This window comes from Mesocricetus auratus, unplaced genomic scaffold, assembly GCF_017639785.1.
Source record: "Mesocricetus auratus isolate SY011 unplaced genomic scaffold, BCM_Maur_2.0 Super-Scaffold_100004, whole genome shotgun sequence".
Taxonomy (NCBI): domain Eukaryota; kingdom Metazoa; phylum Chordata; class Mammalia; order Rodentia; family Cricetidae; genus Mesocricetus; species Mesocricetus auratus.
The window spans coordinates 67,450,161-67,465,762 of NW_024429189.1; positions in this window are offsets into that span (position 1 = coordinate 67,450,161).

A 15,602-nucleotide genomic window follows, 5' to 3' on the forward strand; every position below is an offset into this window, starting at 1 on the left:
GCTACTTCCCTGTGCGCCCAGCCTCCTCGCCTTTCCTGGAATCGTTGGTGGGAGAGAAGATCTGGAGTCTGGGGTGCTTGGCTCCCGCAGGGATTGGGAGCTCTGTGCAGTTCCCAGGCGATCTGCAGGCTCTGGAACACAGGCCGGGAAGCTGGCCTGTTTACCAGATGCTGCCAGAGGGACAGCTACTTCCCTGTGCGCCCAGCCTCCTCGCCTTTCCTGGAATCGTTGGTGGGAGAGAAGATCTGGAGTCTGGGGTGCTTGGCTCCCGCCGGGATTGGGAGCTCTTTGCAGTTCCCAGGCGATCTGCAGGCTCTGGAACACAGGCCGGGAAGCTGGCCTGTTTACCTGATGATGCCAGAGGGACAGCTACTTCCCTGTACTCCCAGCCTCCTCTCCTTTCCTGGAATCGTTGGTGGGAGAGAAGATCTGGAGTCTGGGGTGCTTGGCTCCCGCCGGGATTGGGAGCTCTGTGCAGTTCCCAGGCGATCTGCAGGCTCTGGAACACAGGCCGGGAAGCTGGCCTGTTTACCTGATGCTCCTGCTGGGATTGGGAGCTCTGTGCAGTTCCCAGGCGATCTGCAGGCTCTGGAACACAGGCCGGGAAGCTGGCCTGTTTACCTGATGCTCCCGCCGGGATTGGGAGCTTTGTTCAGTTTCCAGGCAATCTGCAGGCTCTGGAACACAGGCCGGGAAGCTGGCCTGTTTGCCAGATGCTGCCAGAGGGACAGCTACTTCCCTGTGCGCCCAGCCTCCTCGCCTTTCCTGGAATCGTTGGTGGGAGAGAAGATCTGGAGTCTGGGGTGCTTGGCTCCCGCAGGGATTGGGAGCTCTGTGCAGTTCCCAGGCGATCTGCAGGCTCTGGAACACAGGCCGGGAAGCTGGCCTGTTTACCAGATGCTGCCAGAGGGACAGCTACTTCCCTGTGCGCCCAGCCTCCTCGCCTTTCCTGGAATCGTTGGTGGGAGAGAAGATCTGGAGTCTGGGGTGCTTGGCTCCCGCCGGGATTGGGAGCTCTGTGCAGTTCCCAGGCGATCTGCAGGCTCTGGAACACAGGCCGGGAAGCTGGCCTGTTTACCTGATGCTCCGGCCGGGATTGGGAGCTCTGTGCAGTTCCCAGGCAATCTGCAGGCTCTGGAACACAGGCCGGGAAGCTGGCCTGTTTACCTGATGCTCCCGCCGGGATTGGGAGCTCTGTGCAGTTCCCAGGCGATCTGCAGGCTCTGGAACACAGGCCGGGAAGCTGGCCTGTTTACCTGATGCTCCCGCCGGGATTGGGAGCTCTGTGCAGTTCCCAGGCGATCTGCAGGCTCTGGAACACAGGCCGGGAAGCTGGCCTGTTTACCAGATGCTGCCAGAGGGACAGCTACTTCCCTGTGCGCCCAGCCTCCTCGCCTTTCCTGGAATCGTTGGTGGGAGAGAAGATCTGGAGTCTGGGGTGCTTGGCTCCCGCCGGGATTGGGAGCTCTGTGCAGTTCCCAGGCGATCTGCAGGCTCTGGAACACAGGCCGAGAAGCTGGCCTGTTTACCTGATGATGCCAGAGGGACAGCTACTTCCCTGTACTCCCAGCCTCCTCTCCTTTCCTGGAATCGTTGGTGGGAGAGAAGATCTGGAGTCTGGGGTGCTTGGCTCCCGCCGGGATTGGGAGCTCTGTGCAGTTCCCAGGCGATCTGCAGGCTCTGGAACACAGGCCAGGAAGCTGGCCTGTTTACCTGATGCTCCCACCGGGATTGGGAGCTCTGTGCAGTTCCCAGGCGATCTGCAGGCTCTGGAACACAGGCCGGGAAGCTGGCCTGTTTACCAGATGCTGCCAGAGGGACAGCTACTTCCCTGTGCGCCCAGCCTCCTCGCCTTTCCTGGAATCGTTGGTGGGAGAGAAGATCTGGAGTCTGGGGTGCTTGGCTCCCGCCGGGATTGGGAGCTCTTTGCAGTTCCCAGGCGATCTGCAGGCTCTGGAACACAGGCCGGGAAGCTGGCCTGTTTACCTGATGATGCCAGAGGGACAGCTACTTCCCTGTACTCCCAGCCTCCTCTCCTTTCCTGGAATCGTTGGTGGGAGAGAAGATCTGGAGTCTGGGGTGCTTGGCTCCCGCCGGGATTGGGAGCTCTGTGCAGTTCCCAGGCGATCTGCAGGCTCTGGAACACAGGCCGGGAAGCTGGCCTGTTTACCTGATGCTCCTGCCGGGATTGGGAGCTCTGTGCAGTTCCCAGGCGATCTGCAGGCTCTGGAACACAGGCCGGGAAGCTGGCCTGTTTACCTGATGCTCCCGCCGGGATTGGGAGCTCTGTGCAGTTCCCAGGCGATCTGCAGGCTCTGGAACACAGGCCGGGAAGCTGGCCTGTTTACCAGATGCTGCCAGAGGGACAGCTACTTCCCTGTGCGCCCAGCCTCCTCGCCTTTCCTGGAATCGTTGGTGGGAGAGAAGATCTGGAGTCTGGGGTGCTTGGCTCCCGCCGGGATTGGGAGCTCTGTGCAGTTCCCAGGCGATCTGTAGGCTCTGGAACACAGGCCGAGAAGCTGGCCTGTTTACCTGATGATGCCAGAGGGACAGCTACTTCCCTGTACTCCCAGCCTCCTCTCCTTTCCTGGAATCGTTGGTGGGAGAGAAGATCTGGAGTCTGGGGTGCTTGGCTCCCGCCGGGATTGGGAGCTCTGTGCAGTTCCCAAGGCGATCTGCAGGCTCTGGAACACAGGCCAGGAAGCTGGCCTGTTTACCTGATGCTCCCACCGGGATTGGGAGCTCTGTGCAGTTCCCAGGCGATCTGCAGGCTCTGGAACACAGGCCGGGAAGCTGGCCTGTTTACCAGATGCTGCCAGAGGGACAGCTACTTCCCTGTGTGCCCAGCCTCCTCGCCTTTCCTGGAATCGTTGGTGGGAGAGAAGATCTGGAGTCTGGGGTGCTTGGCTCCCGCCGGGATTGGGAGCTCTTTGCAGTTCCCAGGCGATCTGCAGGCTCTGGAACACAGGCCGGGAAGCTGGCCTGTTTACCTGATGATGCCAGAGGGACAGCTACTTCCCTGTACTCCCAGCCTCCTCTCCTTTCCTGGAATCGTTGGTGGGAGAGAAGATCTGGAGTCTGGGGTGCTTGGCTCCCGCCGGGATTGGGAGCTCTGTGCAGTTCCCAGGCGATCTGCAGGCTCTGGAACACAGGCCGGGAAGCTGGCCTGTTTACCTGATGCTCCTGCTGGGATTGGGAGCTCTGTGCAGTTCCCAGGCGATCTGCAGGCTCTGGAACACAGGCCGGGAAGCTGGCCTGTTTACCTGATGCTCCCGCCGGGATTGGGAGCTTTGTGCAGTTTCCAGGCAATCTGCAGGCTCTGGAACACAGGCCGGGAAGCTGGCCTGTTTGCCAGATGCTGCCAGAGGGACAGCTACTTCCCTGTGCGCCCAGCCTCCTCGCCTTTCCTGGAATCGTTGGTGGGAGAGAAGATCTGGAGTCTGGGGTGCTTGGCTCCCGCAGGGATTGGGAGCTCTGTGCAGTTCCCAGGCGATCTGCAGGCTCTGGAACACAGGCCGGGAAGCTGGCCTGTTTACCAGATGCTGCCAGAGGGACAGCTACTTCCCTGTGCGCCCAGCCTCCTCGCCTTTCCTGGAATCGTTGGTGGGAGAGAAGATCTGGAGTCTGGGGTGCTTGGCTCCCGCCGGGATTGGGAGCTCTTTGCAGTTCCCAGGCGATCTGCAGGCTCTGGAACACAGGCCGGGAAGCTGGCCTGTTTACCTGATGATGCCAGAGGGACAGCTACTTCCCTGTACTCCCAGCCTCCTCTCCTTTCCTGGAATCGTTGGTGGGAGAGAAGATCTGGAGTCTGGGGTGCTTGGCTCCCGCCGGGATTGGGAGCTCTGTGCAGTTCCCAGGCGATCTGCAGGCTCTGGAACACAGGCCGGGAAGCTGGCCTGTTTACCTGATGCTCCTGCTGGGATTGGGAGCTCTGTGCAGTTCCCAGGCGATCTGCAGGCTCTGGAACACAGGCCGGGAAGCTGGCCTGTTTACCTGATGCTCCCGCCGGGATTGGGAGCTTTGTTCAGTTTCCAGGCAATCTGCAGGCTCTGGAACACAGGCCGGGAAGCTGGCCTGTTTGCCAGATGCTGCCAGAGGGACAGCTACTTCCCTGTGCGCCCAGCCTCCTCGCCTTTCCTGGAATCGTTGGTGGGAGAGAAGATCTGGAGTCTGGGGTGCTTGGCTCCCGCAGGGATTGGGAGCTCTGTGCAGTTCCCAGGCGATCTGCAGGCTCTGGAACACAGGCCGGGAAGCTGGCCTGTTTACCAGATGCTGCCAGAGGGACAGCTACTTCCCTGTGCGCCCAGCCTCCTCGCCTTTCCTGGAATCGTTGGTGGGAGAGAAGATCTGGAGTCTGGGGTGCTTGGCTCCCGCTGGGATTGGGAGCTCTGTGCAGTTCCCAGGCGATCTGCAGGCTCTGGAACACAGGCCAGGAAGCTGGCCTGTTTACCTGATGCTCCCACCGGGATTGGGAGCTCTGTGCAGTTCCCAGGCGATCTGCAGGCTCTGGAACACAGGCCGGGAAGCTGGCCTGTTTACCTGATGCTCCCGCCGGGATTGGGAGCTCTGTGCAGTTCCCAGGCGATCTCTAAATCTTATTTCAATATGCAAATTTCGTACTCATGCTAATGGGAAAGAAATACTAATAGAGAACATCAAAATTAACATCCAAAAGTAACAGAATGATGATAACAAATTAAAAACCTAATGGCAGTTATTACTTCTGGAATTGCTTATGGAAGAAATGTTAAAAGACATTCTTCAGATACGAAGGAAATAATGTTGTTAGAAAGTTATATTTATATAACAGAAATTAAATAAAATATGTCATTTGCTTAATAAATACTGTAGTTAGTAACTATTAGTTTTTATGTCAATGTGCATATTACTTACTCATGGTGATGGGAAGGAATGACTCATAGAGAACATCAAAATTACCATCAAAAGTAATTAAAATATGATAGCAATAAAACCTAAGGGCCGCTTTGCTAACGAACCTGCTCACCATGCAAGAAATGTGAAAAAACAATCTTCAGATACAAAGGAAATGTTGTTAGAAATTTAAATTTATATAATAGAAATTAAATGAAATATGCCATTCTTTTATTATTTCTAATAACTATTATATTACAGAAGCAAGATATCAAGCTAGCAATAAGGAAAACAATAGAATGTACTCATGGGCAAAATAAAATTCAGATGCATAAGAAAAGGTAAGAAGCCATCCCCTGCCCAACACCCATCCCCTCGATCTTCCAGGCCCACTTCCAGAAGACCCGCGCACACAGGAAAGTCATCAGCCCTTCCAGGTCCCAAACTCCAGTGAGCCCAGCTTCAGGTGAGATTGGGTCTCCAGTGGGGACACCCCCATCCCCTGCCCAATACCCATTCCCTCAATTTTCCGGGGCCGCTGCTGGCATCCAAAAGACCTGCCCAAAGAGGAAAGACATCAGCCCTTCCAGGCCCCAAACGCGGCGAGCCCAGCTTCAGGAAAGACATTAGCCCTTCCAGGCTTCAACCTCCAGCAACCCCAGCTTCAGCTTAAGCTTCATTGTCAGCATCCCCAGCTTCAGCTTCAGAAAGAAAGGAGACCAGTGGAGACGGAAAGACCCCAACAGCACCCACTGGAAGAAGAGATGGCAAGAAGACAGAAAAAGACCTCACTCAGCAATAGAAAGACCAACATGACTCCCCCAGAATCTAGGGAACCAACACCAGCAAGACCTGAAAAGTACTACATAGACAAAACAGAGGAGACAGACCTTAAAAATTATTTTATGAAGATGATAAAGACCCTCAAAGAAGAAATGAGGAAATCCCTTAAAGAAATAGAGGAAAAAACAAACAAAAAAAACATGAAATGGGGGAAAATTTTCAAGAAATAAACAAATCTCTCAAAGAATCTAAAGAGCACCAAGAAAAAACAACCAAACAAATGAAGGAAACAACTCAAACAGTTGAAGGATTGAAAGCTGAAATAGAAACGATAAAGAAAATACAGAATGAGGGGATGCTGGAAATAGAAAAGCTGGCTAAATGATCAGGAACTACAGATGCAAGTATCACCAATAGAATACAAGAGAAAGAAGAGAGAATCTCAGGTGTTGAAGACTCATTAGAGGATATAGAGTCATCAACCAAGGAAAATCTCAAAACCAACAAATCCTTAACACAGAATATCCAGGAAATATGGGACACTGTGAAGAAGCCAAACCTGAGAATATTAAGTATAGAAGAAGGCGAAGAAATACAACTCAAAAGTACAGAAAACATATTCAACAAAATCATAGAAGAAAGCTTCCCTATCCTAAAGAAAGATATGCCTATGAAAATACAAGAATCTTACAGAACACCAAATAGGCTGGACCAGAAAAAGAAGTCACCTCACCATATAATAATCAAAACACCAAACCTACAGAATAAGGAGAAAATATTACCAGCAGCTAAAGAAAATGGCCAAATAACATATAAAGGCAGACCTATCTAAATTACAGCTAAATACTCAATGGAAACAATGAAAGCCAGACAATCCTGGACAGATGTCCTACAAACGCTAAGGTAACAAGGATGCCAGCCCAGACTACTATATCCAGCAAAGCTTTGAATTTCCATAGATGGAGAAAACAAAATATTCCATGACAAAGCCAGACTTAAACAATACGTATCCATGAATCCAGCTCTAAAAGAACGTCCTAGAAGGAAAACCTAGATCCAAGGAAGATAACTACACTCACAAAGACACAGGCAATATATAATCCAACTTTACAAAACACCAAAAGAAAAAGGGAGGAGAAACTACACAAAATAACTTCAGCAACAATAAATCAAGCACAAACAAGAATCACCAATCAATGGTCATTAATATCCCTCAATGTCAATGGCCTCAACTTGCCTATAAAAAGACACAGAATAGCAGAATGGATACGAAGACAAAACCCTTCCTTCTGCTGCATACAAGAAACACATCTCAACATCAAAGACAGACATTATCTCAGAGTAAAGGGTTGGGAAAAGATCTTCCAATCAAACGGTCCCAAGAAACAAGCAGGTGTAGCAATCCTAATATCTAACAAACTAGACTTCAAATTAAAATCAATCAAAAGAGATGAAGAAGGACATGTCATATTCATCAAAGGAAAAGTAAATCAAGATAAAGTCTCAATTTTAAACATCTATGTCCCAAATACAAAAGCACTTACATTCGTGACAGAAACATTACTAAAGCTCAAAATGCACATAGAATCTCACACACTAATTGTAGGAGACTTCAACACTCCACTCTCACTGCTAGACAGGACCTCCAGACAGAAATTTAACAAAGAAACAAAAGAACTAATAGAAGTTATGACCCAACTTGGTTTAACAGACATCTATAGAAATTCTACCAAAACAAAAAGGGATATACCTTCTTTTTGGCACCACATGGAACCTTCTTTAAAATTGACCACATATTAGGAAACAGCAAATCTCCACAGATACAAAAAAAATGGAATAACCCCCTGTATCTTATCAGACCACCATGCATTAAAATTAGAATTCAACAATAACACAAATCGCAGAAACCCTACAAACTCATGGAAATTGAACAATGCACAATTGCATCTTCCCTGGGTAAAGGAAGAAATTAAAGACTTCCTGGAATTCAGTGAGAATGAAGTCACAACATACACAAACTAATGGGACACTTTGAAAGCAGTGCTGAGCGGGAAGTTTATAGCACTAGGTGCCCACATGAAGAAACTGGGGAACATTCATATTAGAGAATTAATAGCACAATTGAACGTTCTAGAACAAAAAGAAGCAAAGTCACCCAGGAGGAGGAGACACCAGCAAATAATCAAATTGAGGGCTGAAATCAATCAAGTATAAACCAGGAAAACACTGAGAAGAATCAATGAAACAAAGAGTTTGTTCTTTGAGAAAATCGACAAAATAGACAAACCTCTGTCCAAACTAACAAAAAGACTTTCACTACTTGCAGATGATATGATAGCTTACATAAGTGACCTGAAAAACTCAGCAAGGGAACTCCTAGAGCTGATAAACACCTTCAGCAATGTGGCAGGATACAAGGTAAACTCAAAAAAACTTAGTGGCCCTATTATATACAGATGATGAAGTGACTGAGAAAGAAATCAGAGAAACCTCACCCTTTACAATAGCCAAAAACAACATCAAATATATGGGGATAATGTGAACTAAGGAAGTGAAAGACTTGTATATCAAGAACTTTGAGTCTTTAAAGAACGAAATCAAAGAGGAAGCCAGAAAATGGAAAGATCTACCATGCTCTTGGATTGGTAGGATCAACATAATGAAAATGGCAATCTTGCCAAAAGCAGTCTACAGATTCAATGCAATTCCTATCAGAATTCCATCACAATTTTTCAAGTACCTGGAAAGAACATTAATCAACTTTATATGGAAAAACAAAAGGCCCAGGATAGCCAAAACAACCCTATACAATAACGTTTCATAGTTGCTAAGAAACTTGGAAAACACAAGTCTCTAAAACATGGCTAGTCTTTAATATTTTTCAAATCATGCAAAAGACTCAATAGTATATATTATATTTGTTCAAAACACTCAAATTTATCAAATTGACATACAAATAACATTTCTTCTGTCAAGTATAAAAATCATATTTCTCAAGTTCAAGTAAACAGTAGTTCAGAAAGTCCGCTCACATACCAACAGAAGACAATTGCCAATGTTTCAAATGCCTTATCACGCATAGAATTTCAACAGATTATAGAGGACTGAGTTACCAACCAATATTAGAACAATGTTTGGATTTTCCTGAGCATTTAGAAAATAATCACCGTACTTCACAGTAATGTTGTTTGATGTGGGCCCATTAGGTTTTATATTATCTTGAAACAAATAGAATTATTAGCACAAACTCACAGCTAAGGAGATAAAGTGAAAGCATTACTTGAAGAAAAATCTATACTAGTAAGAAATACATATTAGATTATCAATTTCCATAAGGAAAATAAGGAATTTTCTTAAGAACCTACATATCGAGTGTTTGAGTTGATCCAATAAAAACTCTTTTGTGTTTACCATGGCTTATGAATGAACTTTGGGAGTCCATTTCGAATAGAGGGATGCTCTCTCAGCCTGGACACATGGGGAAAGGCCTAGGTCCTGACATGGATGAAACGACAGACTGTGGAGATCCCCCTAAGGAGAGCTTGACCCTTCCTGGGGAATGATGTGGGGATTGTGTGTGGGGGCTTGGGGACTGATGGAGGGGCAAAGCAGGAGGGATGGGAGAGGGAGCTGGGATTGATATGTGAAGCATTCATTTTTCTAATTGAAATAAAACCATTACAAAAAAAGATTTTATTTAATTTATAAAAATCTCTTTTGTCAAATAGTATATTTGCAACATAAATATCTAAAAAACAACTGACAGGAAATAATTCCTGATATAAGAAGCTTTATAGCAAATCAAAGTTTGTTAATATATGAAATCTAATTGTTTTTTCACATATAGTTACTTAAAAGTTAAAATGTGATATTAAAGATACAATGTGATTTATAATACCAAACATGAAATATATAAATAAGAAAAAGTATTTGAGGAGCCGGGCGGTGGTGGCGCATGCCTTTAATCCCAGCATTCAGGAGGCAGAGGCAAGCAGATCTCTGTGAGTTAGAGTTTGAAGTTTTGGATGATCAAGAAAATTAAGAAAAAGCAAAGTATACACTATGCATAATTGTCCTAAGTAGTTACAAATTGAGTAAGTAGAGTCTAGTGTATGTAATGGTATGGTTAGCAATATTGATAGTCAAAAGGACAAGACCTAAATTCACCACAGAGACAGTCCTTTAGGCAAACTGTGAGCAATTATCTAGATATTAATCTACCATATTAAGTGAGAAGGGAAGATTCACTCTAAAGGTATCAGTACAGTTCACTGTACCTGGCTCCACAATTCGATAAAAAAGGTAACCTTAACAGCAGTATTCATAGTTCACTGCTTCTGCACTGGGGATATATGTGAATATCAGAGGATTTCTGCTATCATACCTTCCCTGAATTTATGGATTATGCTTTTAAATTTTGACCAAAAATAAGACTTCAGTCATTAAGTTACTTTTACCAGGTATTTGGTTACAACAGTGATACAAATGACTGACACAGATAGTAAAAAATCTCACTCTACTGCCATCCATACTGTACATATGCATTTTTATTACTTTTTTAATATTATGTCAAGTCAAGTTCAAGAAACTGCAGCTAGCTGGCTGGGTTTTTCTGTAGAAACAATAAACAAGAGTTCACCTGTGAAATCTAAAGACATTTTAAGATATTCCAACTCATCAAGAATATGGGGTTTTAGACAGTGAGGCAATAAATAATTAAGCAGATTATTGTTTTATTCCTATAACAATATACTTACTAAACTTGTTATATTATTGGAATAATATTATTGAGTATTCAGATCACATCAATTAAATAATAGACTATAAATTTAAAATCAGGGGATATTATCTTGATTCACTTATATGAATAACTGGGTTTATTTTAATACTCTGTGAATATTTTGTTTTCATCTGAAAGTAGTTAAACCAATGTTTCCACTGCTGTTCTTTTTTCCTGCCTCAGTTTTTATTTGGGAGACCACCCAGATCATTTGGGGAGGCCATTGCTGTTAGTGTCTACATTTATTTAGAGCTAAAAATAACTTTGAAAACAATTTGTCTCCAGATCAACATTTTTATGCTTTAGTCATTCTGGATACATTGAGATTGAAGCTTTAAGAACAATATTTATTGACTTCATATGCAGAAAATGTTTATAACATTTACCCTGTATTTACCAATAAACAGAATTGAAATTGATAAGCAATCTTTCTCTCTGGTTTTTTATCTTGTTGAAGTGCTCCCTTTTCGAACAGGGAATTTATGTACATTAATGTAAGGTTTTTCCAACTCTTTGTATATATTTATGAAAACTTTTCATTGCTAGCTTTGGTTTCTCCATCTTAACCATATAATCAAATATCAACTGGCATAGAAAAGTTCCTTCAAAATTCCATGGTCGCAGGTACTATCTTAAATTTAGGTACCTAAATTATTACTTGATAACTTACTTTTCAAATGCTTCATTTTCTTCTCCTTACCTTTCTCGTGATCTTTTACCCAAAAAAGTTTCCTGTTACAGATTGTCTCACTTGACTCATGAGTAAGAACATAAGTATATTTTACTGCAAATATGCTATTGTATACCACTGTAAAATGAGGTTTAAAATATATTACCGACTTGGAAGTTATTTGTAATTCAATTATTTGCATTTGATAGAACATATTGCATTAAATATTTTCTATGTATCATCTAGTAACATCTGGGTTGGCATTTTTTTAGAATACAGAAAATTAGAAATTCTTACTTCATCCCCATTGGCATGTATTTTTATAACACTACTTTGTAAATACAAAAGAAGCCCCAATATTTTATGAAATCCTATTTTATGATCTATGTAAAAAGACTTTCTTTTATTTTTTGTTATCTTTGTCCTATAGGCCAAAAAACTATAATTTTATTTAGTACAACAAGATATAATGTTGCTAAAATGAAATGCATAATTGTGATAACTGTCATGTGAAGTGCCATATACTTGAAAGCTTCTAGGCTTTGTTGGCAGGCTACATGTGACTACACTCACTGTTCTGGATATCACTCAGTTTAACTTGTTTCATTCCTCTTGCTAAATACACTCCTTATCTCCTATCACTTTTGATGTCAACTCAGACAATCTAGTCTATTATTCTCAAGAAAGATTATGTTCCCTGACAGACTGACACTATGTAAATTACTCACAGATTAGAACACATACCCCTTTGGAAGAATTCTGGGAATATATTGCCCACATTCTCTGTAGTATTTCAGGGACATTTTCAAGGAAATATACCCACCATATCTATGAGAATGTGGGCTTATGAACAGCTCATACCTATGGTCAAAGAATTCCTTATTTCCCATTTTTGATATTTTTACATCTAATGTGAGCCTTTTGTTTAAGAGATATTTATTTAGTTTGTGGTCTATAACAGTATTGAGCAATAAACACATCACTGATTAAAGTTGTCCGTACTGTTATTCATTACTGCAGAATCCTGTATTCACAGACTTTGGTTTCTAGTTAATTGTTACTGTTTATTATAGTAATTATTTCTGAAGTTCATTTGATCAATAAATGTCAACATCTGAATGTCACTATTCAAGAATTATCTTGTTCTCAAAACACTAAGGCTCATGCAAATAGTTGCCAATAAAAAATAATCTGGTTTTCTGAAATAATTTACCATTTACCTACTCAGAGATATATACCTTTGGAAATACATTCAGCTTTGTAATAGTGAAATGAGAATCTGCACCTCAAGAGCTCAGCTGGGCGATAAAGGAATGTCATCACATGGCTTTCACACAGTACATCTAACATGAAGGCACTCTATAATGGTAATGGTAAAACATGAGATGGGACTAATCTTTAGACTGCTGGACTCATGTGGAGAGGTGTGGTTTTATATGTGTTTAAAGCTCCTGCTACAGGGCAATTAGTCATATATTTGATAATTAGGTAACATATGTCACTGATTTAAATAATTAACAACATTGCACTAATATTTAAAACACTAAATTATTGTTTTAAAATATTAACTATGTAAAATATTTTATTAACATCTTCAGCTTTTATAGATATTAGAAAAAATAAATAATTGATTTTTAGTGTTTCTACAGGGTGTGCAATTTGTTAATAATGCAAAATCAGGGTGTCTCACAGATAAGGTCACTGGTATCATGGATATGGCAATTTGTGTTTTCTTTCATGATTATCATAAGTCATAAAAAAGAACTGATGTCTCATAGTAGCACACAAAGGATCTGGCATCGCTTGTAGTATAGTACTTATTGCCCTAAATTTATTACATTCTCTAATTTTGTAAACAATTTTTTTCTCTCTTATTTAAAATCTACCACTTAGTTAATATCCAGACTTCATAATTGACTGAATTGAGGAAACACATGTAGAACTTCTTGAAAGGGATTTCCTGCTATCAGTGTGTTTGCCTGAACCAGTAGTCCAAAAGAACCAGGTTATTTTCAAAATGTAAATTTATCATTACATGTTGTCTTAGCTTCTCTATTGCTATGAGGAGACACCATGACCAAGGCAACTTTTACAATTGAAATTTTAAGTGTGGTGCTTCCCTTCCAGTTCAGAGGTTCATTCCATTGCCATCATCGTGGGATACTTCAGTGTGCAGGCAGACATGGTGCTAGAGGATGGTTGTTACATGTTTATATGAAGGCCACAGGAAATAGACTGACTCACTGGGCCTGACTACAACATATATGAGACTTCAAAGGCAGCCTCCACAGTGACCAGCTTCCATGAACAAGACCACTCTTACTACAACAAGACCATACCTCCCATTAGTGCTACTCCCTTTGGGGACCATTTTCCCCAAATATGATACATATATGTATCAATGATAAATGGATAGATATTGACTTCATTAATATTTTCTGTCCTTGGTAATGAAACCATGCTCGTTCTTATTAACAAATTAACATAAATATGTCTTGTTCTTATTTTTTGCTTATCTTGTCAAAATACACTTGTTATATTTTCCTAAATGAGTAATTAAAGCCAAATACACTATTTTGAATTAATATGCAATCGCTTTGTGAGGTTAATATACTCTCTTTTTTCCTGTTTATTTTTTATTTTTTATTTAAATTAGAAACAAGCCTGCTTCACATGTCAATTCCCAGCTCGCTTTCCCTCCCCTTCTCCCCCATCACCCACCCCCCACCTCAACTCCCCTCCCCAGGGAGGGTGAGGCCCTCCATTGGGGATCCCCAAAGTATTTCATATCATTCAGGGCAGGCCCTAGTCCCTCCCCCATGTGTCCAGGCTGAGAGAGCATCCCTATATGTGGAATAGGCACCCAAAGTCCATTTGTAAGCCAGGGATAAATACTGATCTACTACCAAAGGCCTCATAGATTGCTGAGGCCTCCTTACTGACATCCATGTTCAGGGGGTCTGCATTAGTCACATCCTGGCCTCCCAGCCATCAGTTGTTTCTGTGGGTTTCAGTAGCCCAGTCTTGATCCCTTTGATCATCACTCTTCCCTCTCTACAACTGGATTCCAGGAGTCCAGTTCAGTTTTTTGCTGTGGGTGTCTGCCTCTGCTTCCATCAGCCACTGAATGAAGACTCTAGGATGGCATACAAGGTAGTTATCAATCTCATTAAAGAGGAAGGGCATTTAAGGTAGCCTCTGCACTATTGCTTAGATTGCCAGTTGATGTCATCCTTGTAGATCTCTGGGAATCTCACTAGTGCCAGATCTCTCCTCAAACCCATAATGACTCCCTGTTTTATGGTATATCTCATCCTGCTGTCCTCTTTTCCTCCTCCAACTCGATCTTCCTGCTCCCCCATTTCACTTTGCAGATCAGTACTAACTTTCTCAAGGTCAAAACACATGCAAATTACTTGCTTTAGTAATTACTAGAGTATCAAAACAAAGGGCACATTTTGCATTTTGGGGATAAGATGGGACAATTTAAACACTAAAATACTCAAGATAATTTGTCTATAAATACTTGGGGTAATTCCACATTTCAGTAAACAGAATAATTTCAGTCACTACTACAATGCCCTAATAGACCTTACAAAATAAATACCTTGATGTAAATGACATTAATAATTTATATTAGTAATTTATTAGAGAGATGTTTTGCTTCATGCAAGTATATTAAAAATAAACATGAAGGGTGTCTGTGAAAGATACCAATTTGTTATACAAAAAATAAAAGACCCAAAAACAGATATTGGGGTTCCAGCTCTAAGCTGAAGATCAGAGAAGCAAAGTAGCTGGGCCGCTAGTTCTTACCTCTACCTCAGGCTGAAAGGGCTGTCCTGTCCTCAGTGACTAGAGAATAAATCTCCACATGAGGCCCTTTGTTTTTTATACCTTTTGTACCTCCCTTGTGCTGGGATTAAAGGCATGTGATCCCAAGTGCTGAGATCATTTTTATGAGCTGTTTCTCTTTGGGAATGGATCAATTTCATGTGGCTTATTGTGGCCTTACACTAACAGAGAAACATCTGCTGTCTCTTGAGTCTTGGGATAAAAGGTATGTGCCACCACTATTTGGCTCTGTGACTAGCTATTATGGCTGCTGGGATTAAAGGTGTGCCTCATCATTGCCTGACTCTACAGTTTGTAATTAGCTTTGCTTATTATACTCTCAGGCAATCTTTAATAAAACATAAAAACATAAATAATATATTACCATATTAATTTATGATATTCATATAGTATTTGTATGATTTTAGCAAATGAGATATATTTTTGCAGTTGAAATGATAGTAGTTTTGCATTTGATCCACTAGTAATCCACCCCAATATAAATTCTACATGTATATAAAGTCGACAGAGAGGTAGGGGTATATTTGAAGAAAACCCTTCATCAGCACATTGGGGATAGAAGCACAGAGAGCACATGCTCCCACAGTGAAATGTCTATATAAATACATGAAACATAGGGAATATTAATTTTCTCTGAGAAAA